General features: G+C 34.7%; 1 long non-coding RNA gene across 1 annotated transcript; it reads right to left on the bottom strand.

The window, feature by feature from the left end:
* On the bottom strand, positions 454-2,018 carry LOC18609075. Its single transcript, XR_001926581.1, has 3 exons — positions 1,936-2,018; positions 952-992; positions 454-810 (listed from the first exon to the last, which is right to left on the bottom strand). It is a non-coding gene; the product is annotated as an uncharacterized LOC18609075 (long non-coding RNA).

Genomic DNA, 11,408 nt, shown 5'->3' on the forward strand with positions numbered 1-11,408 from the left:
GGGCTCGTTAGTGGCACATCGACCTTAGTCACGTGGAACGTTGCCACCATGTAGTGAAATTTGGCCTTACCATGTGTGGGGACTGTTGTTGATTTTGTACATGCAAGTATACGCATCGAACAAGTAATATAGATAGTAAGCCCAGATTATCATTCCCACAAGGACTTTTTTCTAAAGTTTCACTAAGTACTAAAATTATATAACAAATTAATCTTATTTAAGCTAACTGAAAATTGAAAAGCAAATCAAAGACAAAATTAAAAATAAATAATAAATTAACCAACAAAAACTACATATGTTGAGAAAAGCTATAGATTAAAAACCTAAGATCATGGGTTTGTTCAACATTTAGCCATGAATTCAAAACAAGAAAATAAGAATAACACAAAAAGGAGAGAAATAAACTACTATCAAAGTCTTGTTGATCACAAATCTCTCTCAATTGCTCTTGAATTCTTGATTGATTCGTAGCTCCAATTCTCTAGAAAAGCTATTGTCGTCTCTCTCTCTGAATGCTCTAAAAAAGGCTCTTAAATATGTGCAAGGTGCCCTACTTTCCAATTTTTTGTCAAAAGCTTAATTTTGGAAATCAAGATGGTGCTATAGCACTGTAACAAGCTTTTGCAATGTTGCGGTGCCGTGCTCTCAACCTTTAGTATGATGCACCCATCCAGGCCAGCACCACAGCCATAACCTTACAGCACTGCGGCGGTGGTCCCTTCAGCGCTGCGACCTCAATTGCCATGCTGCCTTGTTTGCAGAATTGCATCTGTCTATCATCTTCGAACATAATTTTCACCTCAATTTGGTCTGAATTAGGCAAAGTGGTAAACATAAAAGTTATAGCACATTTTATTAGCTTTTCAATGAATTAAAAATCACATCAATTGAATTTTTGTAGCTCTAGTTATCTTTAAATTACTATAATATGTATGAGTGACACCACCATACTTATGTGATCATGCTCCATTTTACCTTGCTCATCACATATCCTGCACCAAACCATGAGATAAATTGACATCAACTTTTCTTAACGTAAGTTAAACCAAAATAAAGTAAAATTAAACAAAAATAACTTATTTTAACTAATCAACATGTAATCTAACTTAAATGAGAAAAACACCTAAAATACTAAAATTTGATCCTAAAACTCAAAGGTCTAGCTACTAAAGCCCTCAAAATGTGTTAAAAATAACTCTATTTAATAGAGTTATTACACCCCCGCTCTAACACGTTTGGTATTCTTACCCTTACATCTAAGCTTTATTTTTGTGGTATTTTTACCCCCAAATCTGGACTTTATTCGAGTGGGGCTTTAATCGTTGTATAAAAGATCTCAAATACATACATGCATCATCAACATATCATGCACATATTTCTTTATAACCCATACTTATAAATAAGGTTATCTCATAAGCTATGTGGTACTATATCACATCCTATCCCGTAGAATCATGTTTTGCATGTTTCAAATTCGTGTCGCATAAAACATATCATACGCTTAAGGATGGGAACATCTACCTCCACCTAAGGATTCATTTCTTATACTTTTCCATACCAACAATGTGGATACTAATTTACCATGAATTGTATTCTTCCAATAATACTCATTCATCATGCTCATTATCAAGTGTAAAGGTGGGAACTTACATCCACTTGTCATGCATAAGTTCACATACATTTCTCATCCTCTATTCATAACAAAATTGAAGTTTTTTGAAGTAAAACATTTGAAAGGGCTTGTCCCCCTTAGTCAAAACTAATACCTAGTAGTGATATTTACATATAGATTCTAAAACTTCTTCGAAAACATTTGGATAAAACCATTTGATTTAATATTGTAAACATGATAGCAAATCATGCAAGTCAAACAACTTAAAAAACCATGCTTAGCTTTACCGTATTGAAATACTGTAAAGAGGTGTCTCCACTCACCTTTTTGGAGCGTTTCGAACCTTTCCTCAGTTTTCGACGAGTACTCGACTTCTCCAATGATATTAAGTTTTTCTACTGTGCCTAGCAACATTCAAACAAGTATCAATAATGTTTCTGGTACCGTAAATCATTCTTAACTATATTTTGAACACAAATCCTCAACTAAGCTTAGTCGAATCTCTATTTAATTCTCTAGTCTATTCTTCAAACTATAAACCAACTTTAAAATTCATCTAGATTAATTGAAACATTACATTGGTGAGTTTTTCAAAGCTAGAGCACACTTGAAACCTATCATTAAAGGTAAAAATCAAACATTTAGAAATGATTAGAACCCTAAGATGAAAACCCATAATCCTTAATGTTGGAAAAATCATTTCTTACCTCCAAAATGTTGGAAATTTAGATTAAAAGCTATAAATCACGTTTTCTTGAAGAAAATGGACTTGCAACTTGGAAAAATGTTGAGAGAATTGAGAAAGCTGAAAAGAAGGTTGTTGGTGGCTGAGGAAAATGAAAAATAAGCTAGGGCTTGGAATTTGCAACATAGTTATAGTTTGGGAGGTAAAACGACAAGTTTAACCCTTATTTTTTTTTTTGAATTCTAACATTGAGATATCGAGACTTTGAACTTAGGTCTCAATACTTTTGGAAAATAGCTCTATTTTAGGGATTTTTTGAGCAAAGTCTCAATACATTTCATGAAGGTATTGAGATTTTCTTTTTAGGTAGCAAAATTTCAATACTTCTTGGCCAAGTGTCGATACCTCAGCTCCAGAGTGCGCAGAAAAACCTATTAAGTAAATGTCCTCATTTTTATTTCTTTCTTTTTTATTCTCCATTTACTTAAAATATTAAATATAAATAAACAAACACTCCTCATTTGAATTCAAAAAAAATATAAAAAATCAAATTCCAAAAGAATCAAAATCTAAATTTTTGTTTCAAGAACAAAATTGAAATAGTTTGATTGAAATTAAATTTTGAGTTCTCATTTATCGTAGCAAACATGCTTTTAAAATTATGGAAAAATCATTTTAAGCCATTTCAATATCAAAGGAATCATTACCGCCATTTTTGATTCCCACTAAATCGTTATACAAAAATCGCACATTACTACCTTTCCCAAATTTAGAAAAATTTCTGCTTCCAACAGTGATAGCCAATTAAGGTAGCAAGTTACAAAGGATAAAAGAATATGTGGAAGGGATTATAATCAATAAATGAAATCATATGTAATAGATGTTGAAAGCTCACCAAGAGAATAACAATTCCACCCTTAGGTCAAATTACCAACTCAACAAGTTAAATTACAATTCTAACCTTAGGTAAACAAAGTGAGCTTTCACATATACATAGTAAGAATTAAAGTTCAAAGGCATGAAGCAGGCTCTATTTTTTGCACAAAGCGTGTAATAATTTTGCCACTGTTTTCTTGAGTAGAATAATCTACACGTTGCAGCTACTAGTTTTTATTTTCTATTTTTGGAGCATTGGCAAATGTAGTGGCATAAAAAAACTCACTGATATTAATGAGTTTATCTCATTTTTAACTTTAATGTTTCTCCAAAAGAAGTATTTTACGGTTACCACTAATTAAATTACATTGAATCAATATTAATAAATCAGTCTTGCTATTTTTTGACATTTTTCTATTACACTATTGTATTGTATTTCATGATATTTTAATAATGTGGGAGGTAGTTTAATTTGTTAATGTAAGAAGTTAATAATTTTGAATAAAAAATTATACTTTTAACTTAGATGTAAACATTTGGTTGTCTTAGTCTTCCATTTATTATCATTTTTGTTGGACCCTTCACTTGGTGTATTACAGTTTTTTATATTATTTTAACAGTGGAATTATGTGATTCTTGAAAATAAAGGTGTACAAAGAATAAAGCTAGTTTACTACTGGTTCATTCAAACAACATATACGAGGAGCATACTCATACTGCATGATTGCTTTTTATTTTTGAAATGTCACTTTGACCTGAAAAAAGAGCCTTCTTTGACCTGAAAAAACAGCCATATTTCCTATATTTGTGGTAAAGATGTACTGGGTATTTGGTGCCAACCTAGTCCCGGATGATCTGTATTCTTGTACAAATTAAAAAGTAAGATACTATGATATGCATGTGAGAACCGAACATGATTATATTTGATATATCAAATGATTTTTTTATTCACAAAATGACCATCAATGTGGAGGTATCTTGGTTAGGGGCATTCAATCCCAACAAACTTCTACAGAAAAATTATGAATTATTAAGAGATAGTAATTATTTTTTTTTGAAAGGTACGTTTTTATTAATAACAAAGACAATAGGCCAAAATTGTTGGTCATCTGAGAAAAAAAAAAGGAGAATAAAAAACCCTTACACATTTCATAGGAACTAGATTTGGGGACGTCTAATTCTCCTAGCAAATTCCTCCATCACTGTTCACTCAGGTTTATTACATCTTCACCATGTCAGAATTAGTTTTGTCTAAACCCAAGTAAAACAGCAACTCTACATTTTCTTTTCTCTCATTTTCAATTTGCAAATCGGCTTGAATTCTTTGAATTTTTAAAATACTTCTCGCTCGGCCAAAGGAGAATCCGTGTCCTCCACTTACTTTCACCAAGCCTATTGCAATTGCACTACCCAATTAATCAACGCCACGGTTCCTGAATTTCTCTGCCATGCAAATCGTAGAGTTGCCACGTATTACCATTCTTTATATCTGCAACTCCACGGTCTAACCTCCTACGACCCGGGCTGCTCGTGAACAATTCTGCTCCAATTACACTTCAAAGGGAAATTTGAAATCAGAAATTTTACATTTATCCTGACCGTCGCTTAGCTCACCTCTCCACGTGGGAACATCAAATAATTCCCATGTGCTATGTGTTCCTTTTACCTCCCTTCAAACTAATTAATTTGAACCCACAGCAACAATTAATCCAGCAAACGCATACATTGTTCACGGGAATACCTGTAGCAATTCCTCTGGGCGTTGTATTTCGATTTTGCAAGAATATCAGCTTCATTATTGGCTTCACGCACAACATGCGAAATCTTCCTAGTTTTAATTCTATTTTTCAGGCTGTTCATGTGTGAAATCTACTTTCTCATCCTCGATGGGGCCTTAATAGAATTGTTTTTCCAAGTTATTGCATTATCAAAATCACTTTCGACCCATAAATTAAAATATTGATACCATTTAGAAGATGAAAAAATAATTAAAGCTTCTTTAATAGTTAGTATTTAAGCTAAAATAGAGTCAGCAATGCCAATTGACTTGGAAAACATAATCTTTATCGACCCATATTTATCATGCAAAAAACCACCAATTTCTGACTCACCTGTACTTCCAAAAGCAGCCCCATTTACATTAACTTTGAGCCAACCCTCAAGTAGTGCCATCCACTGTAATTCAAGCCTTGCTGCTTTGTATTTTTGTGGAATCTGTACAGTAGTAGTGCTTCTGTAAACATCTACAATCAATTCTAGCACATCGAGCCACTTTGCTTTCACCCAAATTGTAATTCTTAATTTAATAAGGTCATATAACTTATAAATATCCCAAATCTTACTGTTAAACACCATGTCATTTAGAAAAAGCCACAATGACGATATAATTGCAAAGAAACTAATGGTCCAAATATTATATTTTCCTTTATCGAAATTGACTTATCTCTATTGCAAAAGAAAGGATTGAGGATTGTTGGGTGTCTCCCAACTAATAAAAAATAAATGCTCTATCATTTCTTTGTGTTGTTTGCATAGAAGACAAATATACTACCAAAAATTTCGACTTTACCAACGAAAAATTTCGTCGGCAAAGTGGTGGAATCTGTTGGTGTTCTAATTCATTGACAAAATTGCCGACCGAAGAATCCATTCGCATGTTGTTGGAAACACCCTTGTCGGTAATGGCCATTTTGTCAATGACGAAATAATTTGTCAGAATATTCTCCGATGAAATATTTCATCAATCTTTCTATCGAGAAATTAGCGAATTCGTCGGCTGGAGATGTAGTTGGGCATACAACTAGTTCGTTGAAAATTTCCGTTGTTCAACAACTTATGGAATTTATCGACGGAATAGCCAACAGATTGAACGCAAATCTCATCATCAGATTCCGTTGGTAAAAAGTTTAAATCTGTTGATTTTTTTTAAATTTTTTCGTTAATGATAAAAATTAAAAACTAAATTGATACAAATATGTAAGAGAAGTAATTTTTAAAATTAAAAAAATGAAAAAATATTTTTTTAATTAATAAATACGTGAATACAAATTATGTCAATATTTATTACAATCAATTAAAAATAAAAAGCAAAACACATACAAGTATATGAAGAATACAAATGAACTGCTAACCGTTTTGATGAAGATTCGTTATAGACTGTTAACCACATCACGTAATTGATGATCTATTGGACACAAAAACTTGAACTTCATAGTATTAGTATGTGGAAACATCCCTTCGATAGAAGCACTCATTTTGTCATGACTCAAATCTAAGGCATGACCTGTGCAAGAGTATCGAGGGAAGTTACCCTCTTAACTCATGCAAGCCTAAGGTAAATAATAACCAATGACCATATGTTCCTTATAGGAACTTACACCATGGAATATCATATCAATCTAGCACACTTATATGCACATAATGTGGAAGCAACATATATAACAAATCTAGTGTATAAGCCATCTTGTGGCAAATACAATCCATAGCCAACTTATGGCAAACGTCCATAATATCATTTATTACATAACATAAACAAGTTATAATCCATAATAGTCAAATATAAAGACTGGACTATCAAACCATACATAGCGGAATACGACTTAGAGTAAAAGGGTTGAAGCTTATTGGATGCCATGACGATCACTTACCAAACTGATTATAGAAGTAGCTCTTTCCAACAGATAGTGAGCCAAGCAATCTACTAATCTGAAATAACAAATGCATCTTACAAAAATGTGTGAGTTATAAATAACTCTGTAAGCAGACACAGGGAGGGGGAACAAGCTAATGGGGAAGAGTATTTAACAAAACACACTTTCAGAAATATGCAATGAACATTAGCAAATGTTTTGCGAAACCTGCCTTACTTGGCGTAAGCATTAACACATGCCTTTCTAGGCGTATTCATAAAACAATCCCGCTTAACCAAGTGTATCAAATATCTACATGGTATATGAGTCCTTTATTTTCCAAACAGATCATGGACAAATTAATCCCATAATTCCCAAGTCTACTGTCTTTCAAATGACTCTAGAAATGTATGTTTATCGTAACTCCATGTTCTATATCTTCCAAATGGTATAAGTATAAATGAAATATTTTTATAAAACATAGTTGTAAAGTAGTTTGTAAGTTTTCAAAGAAACATCTAAAATTAGGAAACCAATTCAAGAAGCTTGGATAAATTTGAGTTAAACATCATTCTAAAGGTGTTTGAAACATAAATCAAGATTATCAAAGGTTCCATCATAAAACAACTCACTTTTTGTGAGACCTCAACCTCTATAGGCTTGTAACTAAGTATAGATGTAATAATACGAGTTAGGGGTAGTTTCATCATTTTCTCTAATAAGCTTCCAGAAGAAAGTTTTATGACATTTTAAGGCTTAAATGGGTATAAGACTGCATAAATGATGTGTGCTAATGAAAACACAAAGAAAACTAGAAGTTTCAACAATTTTCATAACAAGGGCAAAATGGTCATTTTTCATCTCGGGTTAAAATTTTAAGTTTTTATGAATTTGAACATGTCTAGACCATTATGGATCTTGTCCCGGTGTTAAAAGAGCAAAACGATTGCACAAAAGATTGGAGGAGAATAAGTTAATTGGTAGAGGGGCATTTTTGTAATTTTAAGGGAAATGATAAGATTGCCTATAAATATCTTGAATTTCCAGCAACTTCTAGAGATTTTCCAGCAGCTGGTCTTCTTCTTCTTCTCCACTCTCACGTTTCTTCAAAACTCCATGGAAGCTTGATTTGAAGTTTGAATGATTTTCTCTCTCTAGCTCTAGTTTTCACACCTTTGAACCTTTTTGACTAGAACCTTTGAATTCTTTTATCCCCTCACTTCAAAACCATTGATAAAGCTTATTTCCAGACTTTCTCTCAGTAGTTGGGTGTTCTAGAGAGAGAAAGAGAGAATTACCCCATTGATTTGGAAGCAATTGGAAGAGAATTTGACTACAAAGGAGCCCTAGGGTAAGTGATGAACTAAGCTCAATTTTTAGCTGTAGAAAATGGCTAGTAATTGGGATTTATGAGCTGTTTTATTGTTAAGTATGGTCATTACTTTTAGTGATTAAGATAGTGAACATAGATGGCCATTTAATGTGGTAATTGAAAACTAGCTAAGAGATTGAAAACTAGCTAAGAGATAGCTTTTAGAGTTCATACTGTGTAAATTGATCTATTGTTTATGTTAATGTGATCCTAGATTTTAAGGAAGCCCTATCATCTCATTTGGACAATTAGGGGAATTAGAGTCATCTAAAGGCTCTACAATCATTTGGTGAGTGGACTGCCTATCAAAATTGTTTTGGGAATATGACTGTTTTGAACAAAGTGTTTGATTGATTTTATACAACTTTTCTAAAAAAATGAATGCCTTAGGAACAAGCTCTTGAGAAATGATTTATGTTATGATATGTGGTTATTATGGATTTCTATGTGGCTGCATTATGTTGATATACATATATGCTTGAATATAATGTTGTGTAATTATATTGACTCGGCTATGTGTGAGTAGGGAGTGCGCATAAGTCAAGGATGACCCGACTATGTGCGAGTAGGGAGTGCGCATAACCCGGTGATGACCCAGCCATGTGCGAGTAGGGAGTGCGCATGAGCTAGTGAGGATGATGATGGGATGGTGTGATGATGATGATGGGTATATGCGTATATATATATACATATGTAAATATGTGTGTTATAGGAATTGATGGATAATGGTTTGTGGTTGTAATGCATGTGAAACTTAACATGTTAAACCTTGAGAAATTGTTATGTGTTTCATATTGGTTTTGAACATTTCAAGCAGGGTGGTTTTCTTTGGGAGAAAGGGAAATTTTCATTTGATGCCCTATATTTCACTGCAGCGAGAAACTCTCGAGTTTTGAAAGGGTAGACTAGTCAAAAACTCGCTGCAGCAAGGTGCATTTTCGTTGCAACGAGAATGACACTATAGCTTCTCGCTGAAACGACATACATTCTCACTGTAGCGAGAAACTTTCTGTTTTTGGGTTGCAATTTCACTGCAGCAAGGTTGAATTTTGCTGCAACGAGAAACATTCTGTTTCTGGGTTACAATTTCGTTGTAGGGAGATTCAATCTCGCTGCAGCAAAAAACTTTTTGTTTTGGTCTCCTATCTTGTTCAATTGCTATCCTATCTTTCACTTATTTGCTACCATATCAGAGCATGGACTTCCAACATTAAGGATTAAATGAGTTAAGTTTAAAATGAGGAGGTTTAGTGAGAAATCTTCGGCTAGTTGAGAAACCCTCATTCGGTTAATAACTAAATCCCAACATCGCTGCAACGAAAATTCATTCTCGCTGAAGCTACGTTGCAGCGAGAATGCCTTTCCACTGAGCGAAGATTCATTGTCATATTTGACTTACTTGTGTAATAGTGAAGCTTTTATTCTTCAAATAGTTCGTTATGTATGGGTTAATAATTTTCAAATGATTAATCATTTAAAGGCTTGATGTGGGGTTTTTAATAAGAATAGAAACAAATTGCATTGTTTTGAAAAAGAATGCATCATGATTTCATTAAAGATTCCTTATGGTATGCTTGTTCCCTTCTTTGTTCACTCACTGGGTTTATACTCACCATTTTTAAATTCATGTTTTCAGATCACGGGGCAGCCAGTAACTAGGATGAGGTGTCCTTGTAGACCCGTGTCCATCTTTTGGTAGGTGTCTTGGCATTCAGTAGCTATACATTTATCCGAGTCCCTCCGTTGGAAGTTGAGTGTTATTTTGTTTTGTATAGACAAACTTAATGTAAATTATTAGAATACATGTTGTAGACATTGTATGTAAATTTTTAAGGAGTAATGCTAGTATGAGTTGGCAATGTATATCACTATTTTGATTCAAAAGTATGAAATATGACTTAGTGATATTTGATGGAATGATGAGTAGGATAAATCGATAGGCTTGCTTGGGCTTAATAGACTACGTTTATTGGGCCCTTGCGCTGGTCATGGCTCGAAAATTTGGGTCATGAAAAAGTTGGTATCAGAGCTCTAGGTTTGTCTGGGTCCTAGAACTTCCTTTTGTTGGTCCAGCGGAGAGTCGGGTTTTTATGTGGGAACTCCAATTGTGAAGTGTGAACCGCGACACATTTTACAACCAAGTGACCGCATAGATTCCTTATGTTAGAAACTACCTTTTCCTTCAGGTATGATTATGAAATGTGTTTAATAACAGGTGTTTGTTCTTGTCTAGGTAAGAATGCCACCTAAGACACGAGCCTCCTTAAGACAGATGGGGGAGCAAGATGCCCCTCATGAGATGACAGATAGGCCACGAACATCCACCTAGAGGGGCCAAGGTCGACGTGGCAGGGCCATTAGGCCGGTGAGGGCGGATACACTTGTGAGTAGGCAAGAAGAGGGACAGAACTGAGGTGATGTAGACAAACACCCAGTTGAAGGTATTACTATCGAGGATTTAGCGACAGGCCTACAAGGAGTCAACCGGGTTGTAGAGATGATGGAGACCTGTATGGAGGATATACAAAGGGTTGTAGAGGGGAGACCTACAGTATAAGAATCCCCTAGCTCCCAAGGATAGGCCGATCGCCAACATCATGAGGTCGAGAGGGGACATCTAGATATTTCTCTTCTTGATTTTCTTAAGCTCAAGCCTTCATCATTTTCAAGGTCTGATGCATTAGAGAAACCCCAAGTTTTCTTGGATAAGATGAAGAAATATGTAAAGCTTTGGGATGCTCTAGTGTCCGATCAGTCGAGTTAGCCGCTTTCAGATTAGAGGATGTGGCGCAGGAGTGGTATAGCTCTTTATGTAGAGGTAGACCGACGGATGCAGTGCCATTGGCTTAGAGTGAGTTTAGTGCAGCCTTTTTGGATCGGTTCCTACCACTCAGTGTACGTAATGCCAGAGCTAGAGAGTTTGAGACTTTGGTACAGACTTCGAGCATGACGGTGTCCGAGTATGACATCAAGTTTACACAGTTGTCTCGGTATGCACCCTATCTCGTTTCTACTGAGGAGATGAAGATTTAGAGGTTTGTGGATGGGTTAGTGGAGCCATTATTTAGGGCTGTGGCATCTCGAGATTTCACTACCTATTCTGCAGTAGTGGATTGTGCTCAGAGCATTAAGATGAGGACCAGTGAGAGAAAGGCTGTGAGGGATAGAGCAAAAAGGGCCAAGACAGAGGGTTATCAGGGCCGTAGAGATTTCAGCAATGGTGGTTCATCTTCT

This window comes from Theobroma cacao, chromosome 2, assembly GCF_000208745.1.
Source record: "Theobroma cacao cultivar B97-61/B2 chromosome 2, Criollo_cocoa_genome_V2, whole genome shotgun sequence".
Lineage (NCBI taxonomy): Eukaryota > Viridiplantae > Streptophyta > Magnoliopsida > Malvales > Malvaceae > Theobroma > Theobroma cacao.